The sequence below is a fragment of the Cupressus sempervirens genome, chromosome 6 (assembly GCF_028749045.1).
Source record: "Cupressus sempervirens isolate cs-2001-9-10 chromosome 6, ASM2874904v1, whole genome shotgun sequence".
Lineage (NCBI taxonomy): Eukaryota > Viridiplantae > Streptophyta > Pinopsida > Cupressales > Cupressaceae > Cupressus > Cupressus sempervirens.
This window is the reverse complement of record NC_143123.1, coordinates 190,102,781-190,119,859: the sequence shown is the minus strand read 5'-3', so window position 1 is coordinate 190,119,859 and position 17,079 is coordinate 190,102,781. Positions and strand designations below refer to the sequence as shown.

At 32.2% G+C, this 17,079-nt stretch overlaps 1 pseudogene; it reads right to left on the bottom strand.

Annotated features, from left to right (window-relative positions):
- Positions 1-542: 542 nt before the first annotated feature.
- On the bottom strand, positions 543-16,004 carry LOC149551894 (putative prolyl 4-hydroxylase 7; annotated as a pseudogene).
- Positions 16,005-17,079: the final 1,075 nt, after the last annotated feature.

Genomic DNA, 17,079 nt, shown 5'->3' with positions numbered 1-17,079 from the left:
AGGACCTCCCCTTTTGGAGTCATCAATGCTTCTCCATAGGATATTTTCTTATAGATTATCTTTTTGCATGTCAAAGAGGCATTGCCACTTTTTGGAGGTACACAAATGATAATTATTTGATTATCTGTGCATCTAACTCTTCCTCTAATGACTCTCCATAGGGTAATGATGACTCCTCCCAATGTTATGGTTGTATTGAACTAGCCTTTTGTAGCCTAATGGATCTAACCCCACCTCTTGTTGTTGATGTGGTCCACTCTAGCCACGTGCAACCTTCTCTAAATGTTGTTGCTCCTAATTCACATCAAGGCTTGACTATTGAGATAAAACATTGTCAATATCTAGAAATTATTGTTGTTGATTCTCTCTCGAAATGGGCTCTTCCACATTCCTCTTGTAGTTGGGACCCTATTAAACTTAAGGCTTGAAATTGTCCAAAGGTGGAAAAAATCAATATGTAGACTCTCACTCAGCTCCCCAAATGGTGGGTGAGTTGTCTACCTATTATTGATGTGGACTAGAAGTTGTGTACTAGTTTGTTTCTAATGATCTTTCTCGACTTTGTTGCACATGTTGGAATATTTAGGAAATGAAAGATGTTGAGATAGGGGGTAAATTTGTATCCAATTAGAATGTGGAGAGCCAATCATATAGGTGGGGTTGTTCATGCATTCCCTAATAGCAATCCACTTAGCACAATCATCATTTTCATCAATGCATTCATCAGAAGTGCCCATTTTAATGAAGCCATATGCCTTCACATGTATCCATTTTGTAGCAGACCACTTCTCTCCTTCTATAACAAGACAACTTCCATGTAGGCTATTTTTATTAGCTATCCCATTTGGTAGAAGAATGAAGAACATAATAGCATCACCTTTTCTTGGCTTCACTGTATTAAAAAAAACATGAATTTCATTTTTCACTTGTACTACAATCATCTCACAAATCATTTTAGTTTTGACTATGAATTAGAAAATAAATTATATTGATAAAAATAAAGAATATAAGCTTCACTTCATCTTTCACCCTTAAGATTATTAAATGTAAACATGAATGCTTAGTCAGTGTTAATTTGGAGAACAAAAAAAATTCCAAAGTATTTATACTTGAATATCCACCTTTGGCACATTCTGACCAAGAACTATCTTTTAATTGGTCATCACTTTCCTAACTACCCAACAAAGATAATTGAATAATATTTGTAAGAGCTCACTTACATTTTATGATATGGATTAACCACATAAAGTGGGTGTTTGATGCAAAGAAACTAACCTCTGAATAGGGAAAAATAGTCTCACCCCCCTTGATCACATCTAATAAATACATGAACACTGTGGAAGTTCTATAACCACCCACCTCTTTGTTAAACTTATCATGGAAAAAATCAACATAAGGTTCATATTTCTGGCCATTTTCATACTATAAAATTTGTATTGCCTCGCCATTCTCTAAAAACACACATAAAAGAAATATTAATGAAAGAAACTTACGAACAAGATCTTTTATAGTATTGGAAAAATTGAGGCTTACATTTTAATGAGGTCATTTCATGATTTAAATCTTGGTTAAATAAAGTGGGAAGGGCTTGGCTTGAACTAGTAAAATTACTTTCAATGAAACTAGTTAATGAAATTCTTTTTTCATAAGAAATTGTACAAGAATTTACAATGTTATAAAAATGGAACATCATTTTGTAATCATCATCAAAATGATACAAGTTCTTTAAAAGAATCTTTACCAATACATCATGAATTAGACTTAGGTTACTACCATTTTTCAACATGTTATTACCTTTTGGAAGAAAGGTCTAGGCTGTTATTCTATCTTCAATCCTTCCAACAATGTCATCCTAATAAAAATGTACAAGTGATGCCAATAAATAGCCTTTGTAGTGGAGTAAACGTAAGCCAAGAAAGATCTACTTATTACATGATCTTAATCAATATAATCTATAATATGAATGTTTGGTAAAGCCCAAGTGCCTACTTAAAATTTCATCTAACTAATTTATAATGAATAGTCTCATATTTTTCTACATTTTAAAATCAGGCTTTGATTGATGGATGAGCCCAACATACCTGAGATTTATTTGAGAACATTCCTGAACTTGTTTGAATCTCACTCATAATACTCTTCCCTGATTCATTATCTGCCACCATTGATTTCTCTAACTTGTCTCTTGCCTGAAGTTAACATTCCTAAATGTAAGGAAATATTTAATAGTGCAAAGGTCAGCCCTTAGCCCCCTTACTAGACTACTTAACTAATGAAAAGTATAAAATTAACCAAAACAAACCAATGTCAAAATAATAAAAAACAAACACAAAAACAACTAACCAACTCACATATTCTGATTCATACTAAACAAGAGGCTACTTCTATGTCTTTGGAATTCGGTGGGGTCTCCAGTAAGCTAGGGATTGATTCTTTGTTAATGTAGTAGTCCTTAATACTAGATTTTGTTAGTATATTTATTTTATTTAATCACTTTTTCATTCAAGTAGTCACCATTTAGGAGTTTTTTAAAGTAGATTTTTTCATTTCATTTTGATAGCTCATCTTAGGTTCATGGGAGTGGACTCAACCACTCATTGAGTATTGGGTTTGACTTTTGATTAGATCCAATTACTCTTGTCATATGCACTCTCCTCCTTTAATTCTTTAATACATGGATGCCTTTTAGGCTGATTTCATTATTGTGCTTCTTATTATCTCTTTACATCTTGCAAGTTTTTATAGATTTTGTGTTCTTTATGATCATGGTTCAGGTCTAATTTTGTTTCCATACTTTGTAAAAGATGGGATCTTTACTTTAGTTTCTTATGTTTCTTTTGTTTCAATAATAGATATGAAATATAATCAAAATAAATAAACTTATACAATTAAATTCACTAAAAAATTAATCAAAGTGGGTTTAACCATGGACAAAATTATGTAGTTAAGTGAGTTCTAAGTTGAAGTAGTACTGGGATGAGTGCCCTTGGCCAAAGTCCTAGTGCTTTACTAGATAGATTAGTGCCAATTGCTACTAATGAAACATAGATCAATGAATTTGAGTCAAAAACTACACAATTAAATCATAATAGCAATATCACAAAAAAATTAGCCTCTAAATAAAGACCCCCTCTCAATTTCAAACCCCTATAGAAACAAGATGATCTTACAGATTTATACTATCCTACTCTACAACGGTTTTAACAAAACAGCCAGAAATTAATTTATAAAAACAATTGAGCTGAACTAAACCCTTATTCAAAACTCTAAAAAATTTCTTTTAAACACATTGACACAACAATGGCATTCCCTTTATAGTCTTAGATGATTTAACAAGAGAAACGACTACTTTCTTTTGCATGAGCATTAGGTAAATGAAATTAAATCCCATTAAATTAAGTTAGTGGACATAAAGTGTTATAATGACAGGAAAGTGTAATTACTAGTATGTAGAATGACAATCCAACAATAAGGCAACTGATACTCATTCCTCCTGCAACAATCTGAAGAAAGTTTTCGTTATTATTGTTCAAATTAATACATAGTAAATGTCCCTATAATAGTCTATATTTAGGACCAAACTCATGTTGTTAGAAGTGGTCTCCTACCAGATTTTTCCATCAACAATGCACCTACTGCTGTCTTTGGCACATTCCATGCACCACTTTCTAATTAATAAGTAAGACAAATGTGTTTGATCATTTAGATGAACTAAATAAGATATTCTTATCTAGAATTGACCATTGTTGGCACCCAAACTATAGCAATTGCAACTAATGTTGTCTATCCCAAAGAATAGCCTACATTAAAGTCCAAAAGTCTTTTGACCTCTTATGAATTCCTTCTGCCTGTAGCTTCAACTTGATATTACTTTTTATGATCTTGTTGTTTCTTTATTGTACAGGTTTGAACCCTATCCCACATTATCTAATCAAAACAATTATATTACATCTAAAACAAAAAAGAACACATTTATATCAAAAAAAATGAAAGAGAAACATCTAATCGCCTAACATAGCTTCTCACCAATAGCCTCAAAGATTGCACTGGCATAAAATATAACACCATTGATTCCACCAATTTGTTGGCATATCGCTAGGCCAACACCAACTTGATACATAAAATACAATTGTTAAGCTATAAAGGGTGATTGGATAAATAATTAAGATTCAACAAACAAAATTTCATCAAGTACAGTACATATTATGAAGTTGTACATGATTAATTGATTATTGGAAGGAACTATGGATGAGTAGATAAATTATGGAGAACCAAAAAATCTTTGAGTATATTGCTTACAATGATAACAGGAGCATAGTTTTTGTGAAACAGATCAAGTATTTTGGTCTTGGGTAGATTTTCCAACTCCTCTATATATTCCTATATAATATATTCAATAGATTGATAACCTAATATCAACAAAAATCAACTATTTTTTTCAACGTCTTCATTGGAATTGATTAGCTCCAAAGTTTTACTCAAATTTTAGCTTAAATTGAAATTGGAAAGCTGACCTAGTTGATACCGGTGAATGAAAAATATATATATTTCTAGAACAAACAAAGATATGCACCAAGATTTCAGTTGCTTCATATGAAACATCACATTGGCTTCCCCTAAGAGCTTGTAATGCTTCTTTAAAATCTTTTTCATGACTAGCCTTTGCCTAGAATGCATTGACAACAAATGTATTAGAAAGAGCACCACATTTTGAACATGTAGGGTTTTTCAAATCAGATATTGTACAATTCTTAGATTGTCATTTTAAAATATCTCACATTAATATGAAAATTGAGCGTGGAAAATAAGACAATTTTGACTATTTAATACTTTTAGTTTAGAAAACAAATCATAAATTATGTTCTTATAGTAAAATAATACTTTGACTTGCCAATAGTGGCATGTTGTGATGGTTAAGTTGTTGCATTGTTATCCTTGCCATCAAGGTTCAAATCTCATGGGGATGAGGTCCCCCATTTGTGGCCTCACTGGTTCATAGCTCTAGGTCAAAGCGTTTACCCCTCTTATATTAAAATAATAATAATAATAATACTTTGACTTAAGAAAAAAACTACACAATATTAAAACATGACATCGTGCTTTAAAAACTAAAAAGGTACCTGTAATGAAGAATTTCATTTGGACTTGCTAATTGGTTGTCACTATTAACTATAAGCTTATCTTTAAAGTTTGAGCTTCACTTGGTTTCAAGAATAGTCTAATATTCTCTACTAAACAAGGCCAACCATGTGAAGGTGGAAGCTAATTTGGCCCCTGCCCCCCCCAACATCACTCTAAATTCCCCATTAACATTTAATAACATTCATTCATTCATCCATATTTGAAATATAACATTCAATCATTATAATCACATGATAACATTCATTAAAACATAAAATTAATTAACACACAACATTCATGAATAATTCATTAACACAATATACATTAACACCCAATATTCATGAATAAGTCATTAACATATAAAATTCATTAACACACAACAATTAGTTCTTTTTGGCTTTCTTGCTATTTTTTTTTCATGAAAATTTTAAGACGAATATCAATGTCCTCATCATCCCCCTCCTCTACTGGTTCTAACGCATGTCTCCTCCTCATCCATTGAGGAACATCATGAGATTGTTGCACCAAAGGGGGGTCTGCTACAATAATAAGTACTTCATGAGTTAAATTCACACCATTTTATATTAGTGAATTATGAGTTTTTATTTAAGTAAAAGAACTATAAATCAAAAAATTAATTTAAAAGAACAAAAACTAGATTTTTTTTACCTAAATGTGCAACATGAGCTACCTATTGATCAATCTAAACATCCTCTAGCATTCGTTCATCAACATAACATGATTGATCTATGTCCTCTAAAATATACACAAAAAGGTTACATCAAGTTCAATTAAAGATGTTAAATTGTATTAATAATTACATAATTAGTTTTTAATAGAAAATGAGCACCTCCATGGATAGTATGAGGCACATTGGGGGCTTCATGATGCGGTGTATGATCTATATCATGATTAATAGGCTGCACTACAGTGTCATGCACATTATTATCAAATAGATTTTTGCTCAAGTATTCAATTTCTAATATATTTTTTGGCATATTTACCTGTGCACATCATGTAGGAGACTATTTAGTTGGGGCAATGGAAGCTTGCCATAGGCATTCAGCCACAACTGCATAGCCTTGCTTGAAGGAAATTTTTTTGTTTTCTTCTATGGCCTCCATATTAAAATCAGTGCCCTACATTTTATTTGCATTTTATAAATATTTTTTCTCTACAATTCATTTATTGCTACTTACAACTTGTGCTTTGACTTTAGAATATCCCCTAGAGCTAAGTTTGTGTTGCCCAACCTTTTATAGCTTGGCCTTTGTTGCCTTTGATGTGTCCTACAACCTATGAAAAGTTTGAAATATGTTAGATGATATAGAAATAAAGATCATTACTAATTAGTGCATTATTACATTAATGTACTAGTAGTTAATACTAATGCATACCTTCTCACACTTATTGGTGTAGTTTCTCTTTGATCATCTGCCCCCTTCTCCTTTGCATCCAAAATGAACTCATTCCATTCCCTCGTTGTAATAAAGGGAGGACTCTCGTACTTTGGGTTTAAGATGAGACTCTTTCTATATGAGTCCCTCACAATCTTAAGATGTTTGCAAGATTTTTGTAACATTTTCCTATGATCAAAAATATTATTACCAAACTCATGCTATAAATATTTGATGAGATGATCTTTTAATTTTTGATCTTGAAAGTTCCACCTTTTAAGAAAAAATACAAAATTGTTAGACATAGCTAGTAAAAGAAAAGACCCAAATGAAAGGAAAAATATTGCACCAATTAATGATATGAAAAAAAAAATAGTGGGATAAAATTAGTTCACTTATGATGTTCCACCTTGTATGTATGGTGGGCCTGAATATTTTCAGTGTGAAGTCATAAAGCTTCCTATAAAATGTATGATTTCTTGCAAAAAATTTCATGGGATAATCAATCCAAAGCTTCTTATGAATAGGTAAATGCATATCACATTATAAAAAATAATTATTTAAAGTACCTGGAATCTTAGGACATTTTAAAGGCATTGATTCATCATTGTCAATCAACAATGAAGTTTGCATAGCTCCCGTGCTAGAAACACAGGTAGCTCCAGGAAATGATGGTGAATTATCACCAATACTTGCACTATTATTTTTCTTTGGCATAGCAAACGGTGCATCTCCTACCACAAAAAAAAAATCCACTATGTGATGCACCCAAGATAAAAGTAAAAATTATCAACTCATAATTAACACAAAACCAAATATAGCAAAAAAAGGATTTACTAGCTAGATGTCCCCTTGTTGCTGACATTGTAGTAAAAAACCTCGTATGGATGTCTGTCGACCTCCTAGGAGTCTCTTGCACTTGATGATCTAAACAAGACATAGTTAGCAAAGACATTCTGAAATAATATAAGTAAGAGTTAACTTAAGAAGTTTTTGAATGTTCAAAATAAAAAATTCTTTTTAACTTGTCAACTAAAAGATTATTTTACCAATGGCAGTTAGAGCTCTGCTACTACTACCCTCACTGTGTTGTCCTTGACTAGGTTCTAGATCAATTGCCAAAAAAATCCTATAACAAGAACACATATTACATATTTTACTTCACAACATAAAAGATTATAAAATATAAATATTTATTGAACTTTTGTTATAACTAAAGATTCATTACTACTTACTTCATAATGATGAGCTTGCGCTCTCAAATCAGATAGCCTCTTCATCATCTTCTCAGATGGAATATTTGCTTCATCCAAAGTTCTTATTATTTCTAAATTAATTTTTTAAATTTTTTTCTTCAACATTATTGTTACATTGGGAGTTTCTACAATATCATCATCAGAAGGGGTAGCTAGTGGCTCTATAATTATTGCAAGTTCTTTTCCCTTATCTTGAACATCAGATTGTGAGAGGAATATTAGTAAAACTATCACAAAAACTCAAAAACCATAAATAAAATAACATAATAATATAACATGTTTCAACTATCTAATTTGTACAATTTCAATAAGGTTTACCCTTGCTGAAGAATGGGTGGGAGCAGCATTCTCATGGTCTCTATCATTCGTCGGATCCATATCGTCCTATCACAAATATTAAACATAAAAACTTCAGCTAATTGAAAGCAATAAACAAAAAAGAAAAAAACTTATTAACAAAATGGTATATAGTACTTACAACCCTCATGATAGTAACTTTGTTTGTATCTATGTGATTTAAATGGTAATCTATTAGTAGTTCTTCCCCTACACTTATTGATTTTATTGCACAAACAAAAACTTCATTCCCCTCACGTGCCTCAAATATGCAATTGGGTTGCTTACTAGTTGAGGAAGGTCGTGTTCTATTTATAAAATCTGCAATATTACCTATTTCTTTTGGTGTCCCATCAGTGTACATAGAAAATCTTTTACTTTGATCATTTTCTTTCCATTGTATATAATTAGCTGATAGTGCATACCTACGCGTACTTTTTTTATATCAAACAATCTGCATCCAATCATTGTAATTGTAACATGGACTGACATACTTGAACAATTCAACAACTTTGTTGTGACATACCTTTATCCCATCCATGGAAAATAGGCCCAAACCATGTAATTAGGATGGAGCAATGTGATATATCCTCTCATTAACAAAAAAGTCTGTGTTAATTGGAGGTAGCTCATTGGGTACCCATTCTTTCTCAATGTGTGTGTACTGAAAGGGTACCTTGATGTTGCCTTTGGTCTCATCATCATAAGAACATGACCCCCCATTAGCAAGGAAAAATTTCATGTGTTTATCAAAAAAAATTCTAATCTTTTGACCTCTTGTTGATCTCCCTATTTTAGTTGTACTACATGTATAGCTTTCATCTACCATTTCCTCATTTCCTTCATTTGATGTAGATAGATCTGACAAGTACCTATTTGGTGGCACCTACAATCAATAAAATGGAAATTTGATAATATTTAAATAATATATATAGAATAATCAAGTCATGACTCATGTGTGCAGTTCTTCCTTGTCTATATGTGAGAGACATAAAATGTAGTAAGTTGAAAGTGATTATACAATTATATTTCTATATGAACCTTCTTTGTCTATATATACATTATATGATTACATAAAATGTATATTTATAACATACTTTGTCAATGATAAACAAGAAGAATATAAGAAAATTATGTCCATTTATTGACTTATACTTGTTGATCCATGTCACTGTGTATGATCCAGGCCAAAGGGGTGACGATGTCTATAGTCAATTGACTATTTGTAAAAAGGGTGATAATCAAACACAATATAAATAATGGTAATTATAAATAACATATGTTGTAATCATTAGAATTGAACAAAATAAATATGTAATCATATTTCTTTTTTATGTTAGTCATTTATCTTAAGTTAGCTAAAAATTAAATGATACGTGTACATGCTACAAATAACCTAGAAGACAACATGAACAATATGCAAGATCGTAAACATGAATAAATTTACCTTATATATGGAATGCAAGATCATCAACAGTAGGGGTGACAATGTCTGTAGTCAATTGACTATTTGCAAAAAGGGTGATAATCAGACACAATATAAACAATGTTAATTATAAATAACATATGTTGTAATCATTAGAATTGAACACAATAAATATTTAATCATATTTCCTGCATATGTTAATCATTTATCTTAAGTTAGCTAAAAATTAAATGATACACATATGCTAAAAATAACTTAGAAGACAACATGAACAATATGCAACATCGTAAACATGAACAAATTTATCTTATATATGGAATGCAAGATCATCAATAGAAGGGGTGAAGATGTCTATAGTCAATTGACTATTTGCAAAAAGGGTGATAATTAGACACAATATAAACAATGGTAATTATAAATAACATATGTTGTAATCATTAGAATTGAACACAATAAATAAGTAATCATATTTCTTGCATATGTTAATCATTTAACTTAAGTTAGCTAAAAATTACATGATACACATATGCTACAAATAACTTAGAAGACAACATGAACAATATGCAATATCGTAAACATGAACAAATTTACCTTATATATGGAATGCAAGATCATCAACAGAAGGGGTGGTGATGTCTATAGTCATTGATTTTCTTCTTCTTCATCATCCTCATCATCATCATCATCATTTCTATCATCACCATCATCATCGCCATCATCACCATCATCATTGCCATCATCATCGCCATTATCACCATCATCATCATCATCATCACCATCACCATCATCATCATCATCACCATCATCATCATCATCATCACCATCATCATCATCACCATCATCTTGATCTTCATCATCCGCTTCTTCATCATCTTCAATATCTTCTTCTTCCATAATATTATACTTTATCAGCCTTCCTCTTAGATCATGTCTAACAACAAATGACCAATCCTATTTATGTGGAACCTCTAAGTAAAACACTTGTTCATATTGTCTTGGAAGAACATAGGGCTCATCTCCAATTGGCTCAAATGACTTTTTATTAATCATTGTAAATCCATTATCATGTTGAATAACTGTTCTATTTGGATCATTTTGATTTAGTCGTAACCTGTACCATTTAATGACGAATAGAACTACTTTGAAGGAGTTAAAGTCACACTCAATTATATCATCCAAGATGCCATAATATTGATTTTGAGATTTTTGAGGATGTATGCCATTTCTAGATGATATATTGGTGACCTCAAAAATTGAAGTTATCCTAGAATCACAAGTTTTCTTTGTGTCATCCAACTTTTTTATGTGAAATTTGTGCCCATGATAGTACATAGCTTTGTGGTGCTTGACCTACAATTTTTGATGCATGTGTAAATTATTTGCATCGTGAGTTGATACAAAACATACGTCAAGTTATGATCATTAATAAATTTCTACATACCTCTTTAGCTCTTAAACCCTTTACTGGATCAACTACCATCAGTGTAATATTGGAATCTCCATTACGATGAGCTTCTGTAACCAATGAAGCAACACCTTCTCATGTTAGTGAGCAACCATTTTGTTGACATAGTTCAATCCATACCATCATCTAATCAAGATTGTTCACAATATACAAATCTATTGCATCCCACTCTCGACCACCTATATCAAGAAAAAAACACCAATTATAAATAACTTATATTGAAGATTTATAAGAATTAATTAACTACAATAAAATCTTAGATTTACCTCTCACTTTTCTCAATCTACCTTTTCCCATCAAGTACTTCCCTTCAAATTTTTTAATTGATTTGGGATCCCAAATATGATCTACATGGATCTTTGCTGCAAATTTAGGAAGATATTCACTAATGTACACCATGGTCTAGTATACCATATATCCCTCCACCATAGAACCCTCAGGATGTGCTCTCTATCAAACCAAGCCTTTTAAAAATTTCAAGTGCCTCTCAACCATCCACATTGACCTAGTTGGTACAAGTCCACACAATTCAATCTCCTCAATTTGATGTATGAGGTAGTGTTCATGTGCATTGAAAAAACTTAGAGGTAGACACTTTTGTATTTCACACATAAGAAGCAAAATTTTTCTCTTCCAATATTTTATATCTTCTTTCAATGACAACCACCTCATGTATTTTCCAAAATCATATAAAACCTATTTGACATTGTTGGTGAAGTGGTGTGGGGGAGATAGAGGTAGAATGTATTGCAATATTTTTAAAATGATCTTGTCAATATTTTATAAAAGAATGCAATTAAAACTACATACAATATACAAATATATAGTGAATACAAAATAACATGAATTACCTTAATAAATGTATGACAATCATGTGTTTTCAACCCTAGCCCAAATTCACTTTTCTTTGATATGAGATTATTTATGTTCACAAAAAATCCTGTGGGAAATCATTTTTTTTTATGACTTCTTTTATAGCATTTCTCTACTGCTCTGACAATAACCAACTAAGGGCATTTGTATCAATATGGTCTTCATTGTTATTTGATCGAATGCCATTTTTAATTGCATGGTTGGATTCTTCAATGTCACTGCAAGTTTTGACAATTTGGTCTTTGTCATGCCTTCCATCCAAGATTTTCCATAATGTCTCTGTTACATTCTTTCCAATATGCATAGGATCAAACAAATGCACAATTGGGAGTTTCTCATAGTATGACAAACTAGTAAATTGTGTACGATAAATTTTTAGTCCTTTTGGAAGTTGGTCATTGATGCCTTGAAAACCTTCACAAGCATCAATTACATCATCAGTAAACAAAACACAATATCAAAATATAAATTTGAAACAAAAACCATCAGATGGAATAACATTAACTCAACGATTTATTTTATTTTATGCCAACTTCTATAGGTCATTCTCTGTGTCTTTGACGTAGTCTCTTCTTTCCCATTAAAAAGATGCTTTTCAATAATTTAGTACTTATGATTTCTGTGTAGAAAGTGTCTATTCTCATCAGACACCTACTTTCTTAAACATTTTGATTGACAAGATTTCATCTTTGGACCACAAACTGGACATGCAAATTTTACCTTTGTCTGAAGACCTACAAGATCATGTATAATTGGAATAAATGTGTTAACTTTGTGTTGTCACTATAAAATAGTAAAAAAGTGGTGTTAAGAAGAGAACATACCACAAAAATGTGTTAGCCCAAGGGCATCATGTATTATCCATACAAGCATTGCATGAAATTGAAATTGTCTTTGTCCTATTGGTCTGTAGATGTCATACATAGTAACCCCATTCCATAACACCATCAACTCATCAATAAGGGGTTCAATATATACATTGATATCTTTAACTTGGTACTTACCTAGTTGAATGAACAAAAACATTACATAATTATTATGACCATTTTGATGGATTAGTAATAATAAATTAATTTAGATGACCATTAAATAAGAAAAAACCTGAAACAATCAGTGTCAACATTATGTGCTCTCTCTTTATGAAAAACCAAGGAGGTATGTTATTGTTGATAACATAAATAGGCCACACCGAGTAAGTAGATTTCATCTCTCCAAAAAGATTGACACCTTGTGTTGCCAATGAAAGCTTGAGATTATGAGGTTCTTCTTTAAAGTGCGGCCATTTTCCCTCTATTTCCTTAAATGCTAAACCATCTATAGGCATTCACATAATGTCATCTTGACTTCTATTGTGTGCATGGTAATCCATAAATTGTATCAAGCTATTGCACCTGAATAACCATTGCAGACGTGGAATAATGGGAATATGCTGAAGAACCTTGCAAGGCACCTTTTTTGTTAATTGATCTGATTGATATCTACTAGTATGAAAATAGGGCATTGTGTTGCAAATTCATTCTATTTATGATATATAATATGATCATTTAGACATGCATGTATTGTTTGATACTCCATTCTGATATCTTTTATGATGGTAGATAATTCTCAGTATGAGTGAGATAGAATGTTTGATGGTGGTAACAAACTCTCACCTATCAACCTATGACTAAAGATATAATTTGTTAATTTCAAGAATATTAATTGCCACCCGAACCCAATGTTAATTGTAAGGGAATTACAAGTAAAATAATGAAATAAGATGACATATCTTAACATACCTATCATTGCTATGTTGGATAAACCATTCATAACCTTCAAGTTCACTAACAACAATACAGTAGCAAGAAGAGTTGTTTCAAAGCATTCATATAGGGACTTGTGTGCCTTCTCAAGTATAGGTGCATCAAGCTTTGTGTCAACATCATCATCATCATCATCTTGATCATCATGATCATCTTGATCATCGTGATCTTCATCATTGTGGTCTTCTTCCATGGTATCATTACCTTCTACCTCAATATTCGCACATCCATGTTCCCTCATTTGGAAATTCACACTCTCTAAATTGTCATGGTCCATAACATGAAACCTAGGGATGTTGACCTATATAAAAATGATGACCTTATATTAGCCTCGACCATGGTGTCATCATCAAATCATGTCTTATGCAATTTATAAATTATTAAAATACATACCAATGGATGATATTCGTTTCCCCCTTCAATGTGACCATGTTTCATATAATGTTCCTCAACTATTTTGATTAGATATCTTCAAGTCTTTAAGCCCTTACAATTTTTGCAAGGACAATAACATTTTCCATTACCTTTTCTTTTTAAGTTAGACCACAATCTAGCAATTATCTCCCTATTTTTGTGTGCATTGATATTGTCAAAGATGGTCTTTCTTAAATGGAATGACTCATTGGTGGAAGAAAGATGATTTGTTTGCAACTTGCAAATGGAGTAGTAAGAGGAAGACACATATAGAAATGAATACTAAAGTGAGACAGATAGAAAGAGGTATAGATAGAGAGATAGACTGATAAAGAGATAAAGAAATTTAAAAAATGAAAAGAAACTCTACCTCTACATATTGCACTTACTACATACAAGAACTTCTTGAGAAAATGGTCCATTTGGCTCAAGAGGAGGATGCACAAAGTGACCAGGGGGCAAGAGGAAATGCTGATCCATAGAGAGGAGAGTCTCTAATGTTCAATAGAACCCTATTAAAGACTGTCATAGAGCAAGAACCTCCCCAAAGAAAGACATTATTTAGAACTCTCTGCAAGGTAAGAGGTAAGGTCTGCAAAGTTATTGTAGATTCTAGTTCAACTCATAATATAGCCTAAGTAGAAATGGTAGAGAAGCTTGGATTGAAGAAGTTGCCTCATCCTAACCCTTATAAGGTTTCATGGCTAAATAAGGAGCAGTGGGTCATAGTAAATGAACAAGTTCATGTTCAATTTCAAATAGGAGAGTACAAAGACAAGATTGTCTTTGATGTTGAAAAAATGGATGCTTGTCACCTATTGTTAGGTAGGCCCTAGAAATTTGATGTCAATTCTAAGCACAATTGAAGGATAAATGTTTACATCATCTCCAAAAATGAGAAGGAATACACCATGAGACCACTGCCAGAAGATAGGAAGGAGATCCAACATGCATCTAGTGTGACGATGGTTGGAGAGGATTTTTTGAAGACCCTGAAGGTGAAAAACACCCCTTTCTTTGCCATAGTAGCAAAGCTAAAACTTGGAGAAAAAGGAAAGGAGTTAGGTCTGTGAACCAAGTAGGAGTTATGACATATTTCATTGTCTTGCCAAACTAATAAACCTCCAAGGTGAACTAGAAGGGAGTTCAAGCCCTACAATTCCATGCCCTTGGAAATCTAGATAGTTTAGCTTGGGGGTGCCCATTTCTTTATAGGCAAATGCAAAGGATGGTCCGAGAACAAAGGATGGTCCAATCGAGAAACTTGCCTACATGCTAGAGTGGGGTCAGCCCAAGATATTTTGGAATTGTTGGTGTAAATAAGTATTTACTTATTACACATACTTAAGTTTACTTAGGGTAATGCATTATTTATTTATTTTATCATTATTTTTATTTGTAAGACACCTAGGAGTTTGTGCACTCTTGTGAGTAGTCATAATGACATCATAAGGGTATGCACCTCTTTTAAGCACATGTTTTCTACAACATAGGAATCTTCTACACACATATGACACTTTGTCATTCTTATCCATTCATCTAGAATGTTGGATAAGGTTCTTAGTTGTCTTATCTCTTGGTTGTTTCTAGAGACATTCTAGGTGCTTCCTGAGAGGCCTTTTTATACAAGCACTCCTAGTGTATTTTTATCATGGCATATTGAATATATCATCATTCTGATCATACTCTCTCTCTCTCTCTCTCTCTCTCTCTCTTTGGTCTACTGAGTGCTTGTGTTTGAGTTCTTAGTTCCTGGGTGAATTTTGCACTTAGGAAAATTCTTACATGGTATCAGAGCATTTGGAGATTTTCTCATCACATAGTCATTTGGGACCATCATCTTGCTTCATCACCACAACCCGACTTTGGAGTATCACAAAAATTGGGAGTGTCCAGCATTAGATCTGACCTCGCCATTATGTCTAGAACACTAATTCAGCGAATTTTGACTATAATTTTTCCTACCCTAGGCATAGTCAAAATTGAGGCAATTTTTTTTTAAATCGGCACCTTGAAGGACCGATTTGTAGCATTGGTATGATCATTTTAGATCTGTATATTTAATTTTTAGATCTACATTTTTTTCATCTACATCTCTGCTATTTTTTTTTTAATCTGCATTTTAAAAAACAAAAAAATTGGCCACAGGGCCATAGGAGATATTTTTTGCAGGTGAAGATTGGTGCTTGCTGGTGCAAATCAGATATTTGCATCACATTCAAAAGGTCAAAAAACCCCCAAATCATATTTTTTTTCATTCAAATCGAACATCTAAGACAAAATCTAAAGCCATTTGTTTTTTGGAGGTGCGGTGCTGATTTTCAAACAATGATATCTCCCTCATACAAACTCCTTTTTGCAACCAATTTTTTTTTTTTTGGGGGTAGAATTTTGTGATCTACACATTGGTGTAAGTGGTTTAAAATCTTTGTTCCTAAATTTTTCTACAACTCCAAAATCTCAAATTTTATCACTTAAAATGCTTAGTACAGGCTCATCTGGACTCCAAATTAGGTTCCTTTTTTTTGAAAGTGCATATTTTCTTGTCTACTTTCCAAATTTGCAATCATATTATAGGTTCTATGGACAAAAATACTACTTTTAGAAATAGGCCCTAAATTAGCAAGTGGCTACCAAGTGTCTAAATCATACATTAGGGGGGGATTTTTTGATTTCTTGGAGGTTCATTGATTGATCTCATGGAGTCTTGTCAAATTTTTTCGGTTTGGTATTAGACCATAGTTGACAACAAGGAACTATTACAAATGGAGGATTTTGCTAATTGACCATCTAAGAGAACATCCAAGATTGCTTCCTTATCTCTATTCAATGCCACCACATTTTTATTGGATATATATTATCAAGCTTAATCAATTTCTGCATAAAAGTATGAGAAGGGAATCTTTTGGTCCTCTTAGATTGGCACATTTTTCTTTTGATATTTGGTGGTCTATTTGGGAAGCATATGGAGATCCATGTGCTCCTCCATCTC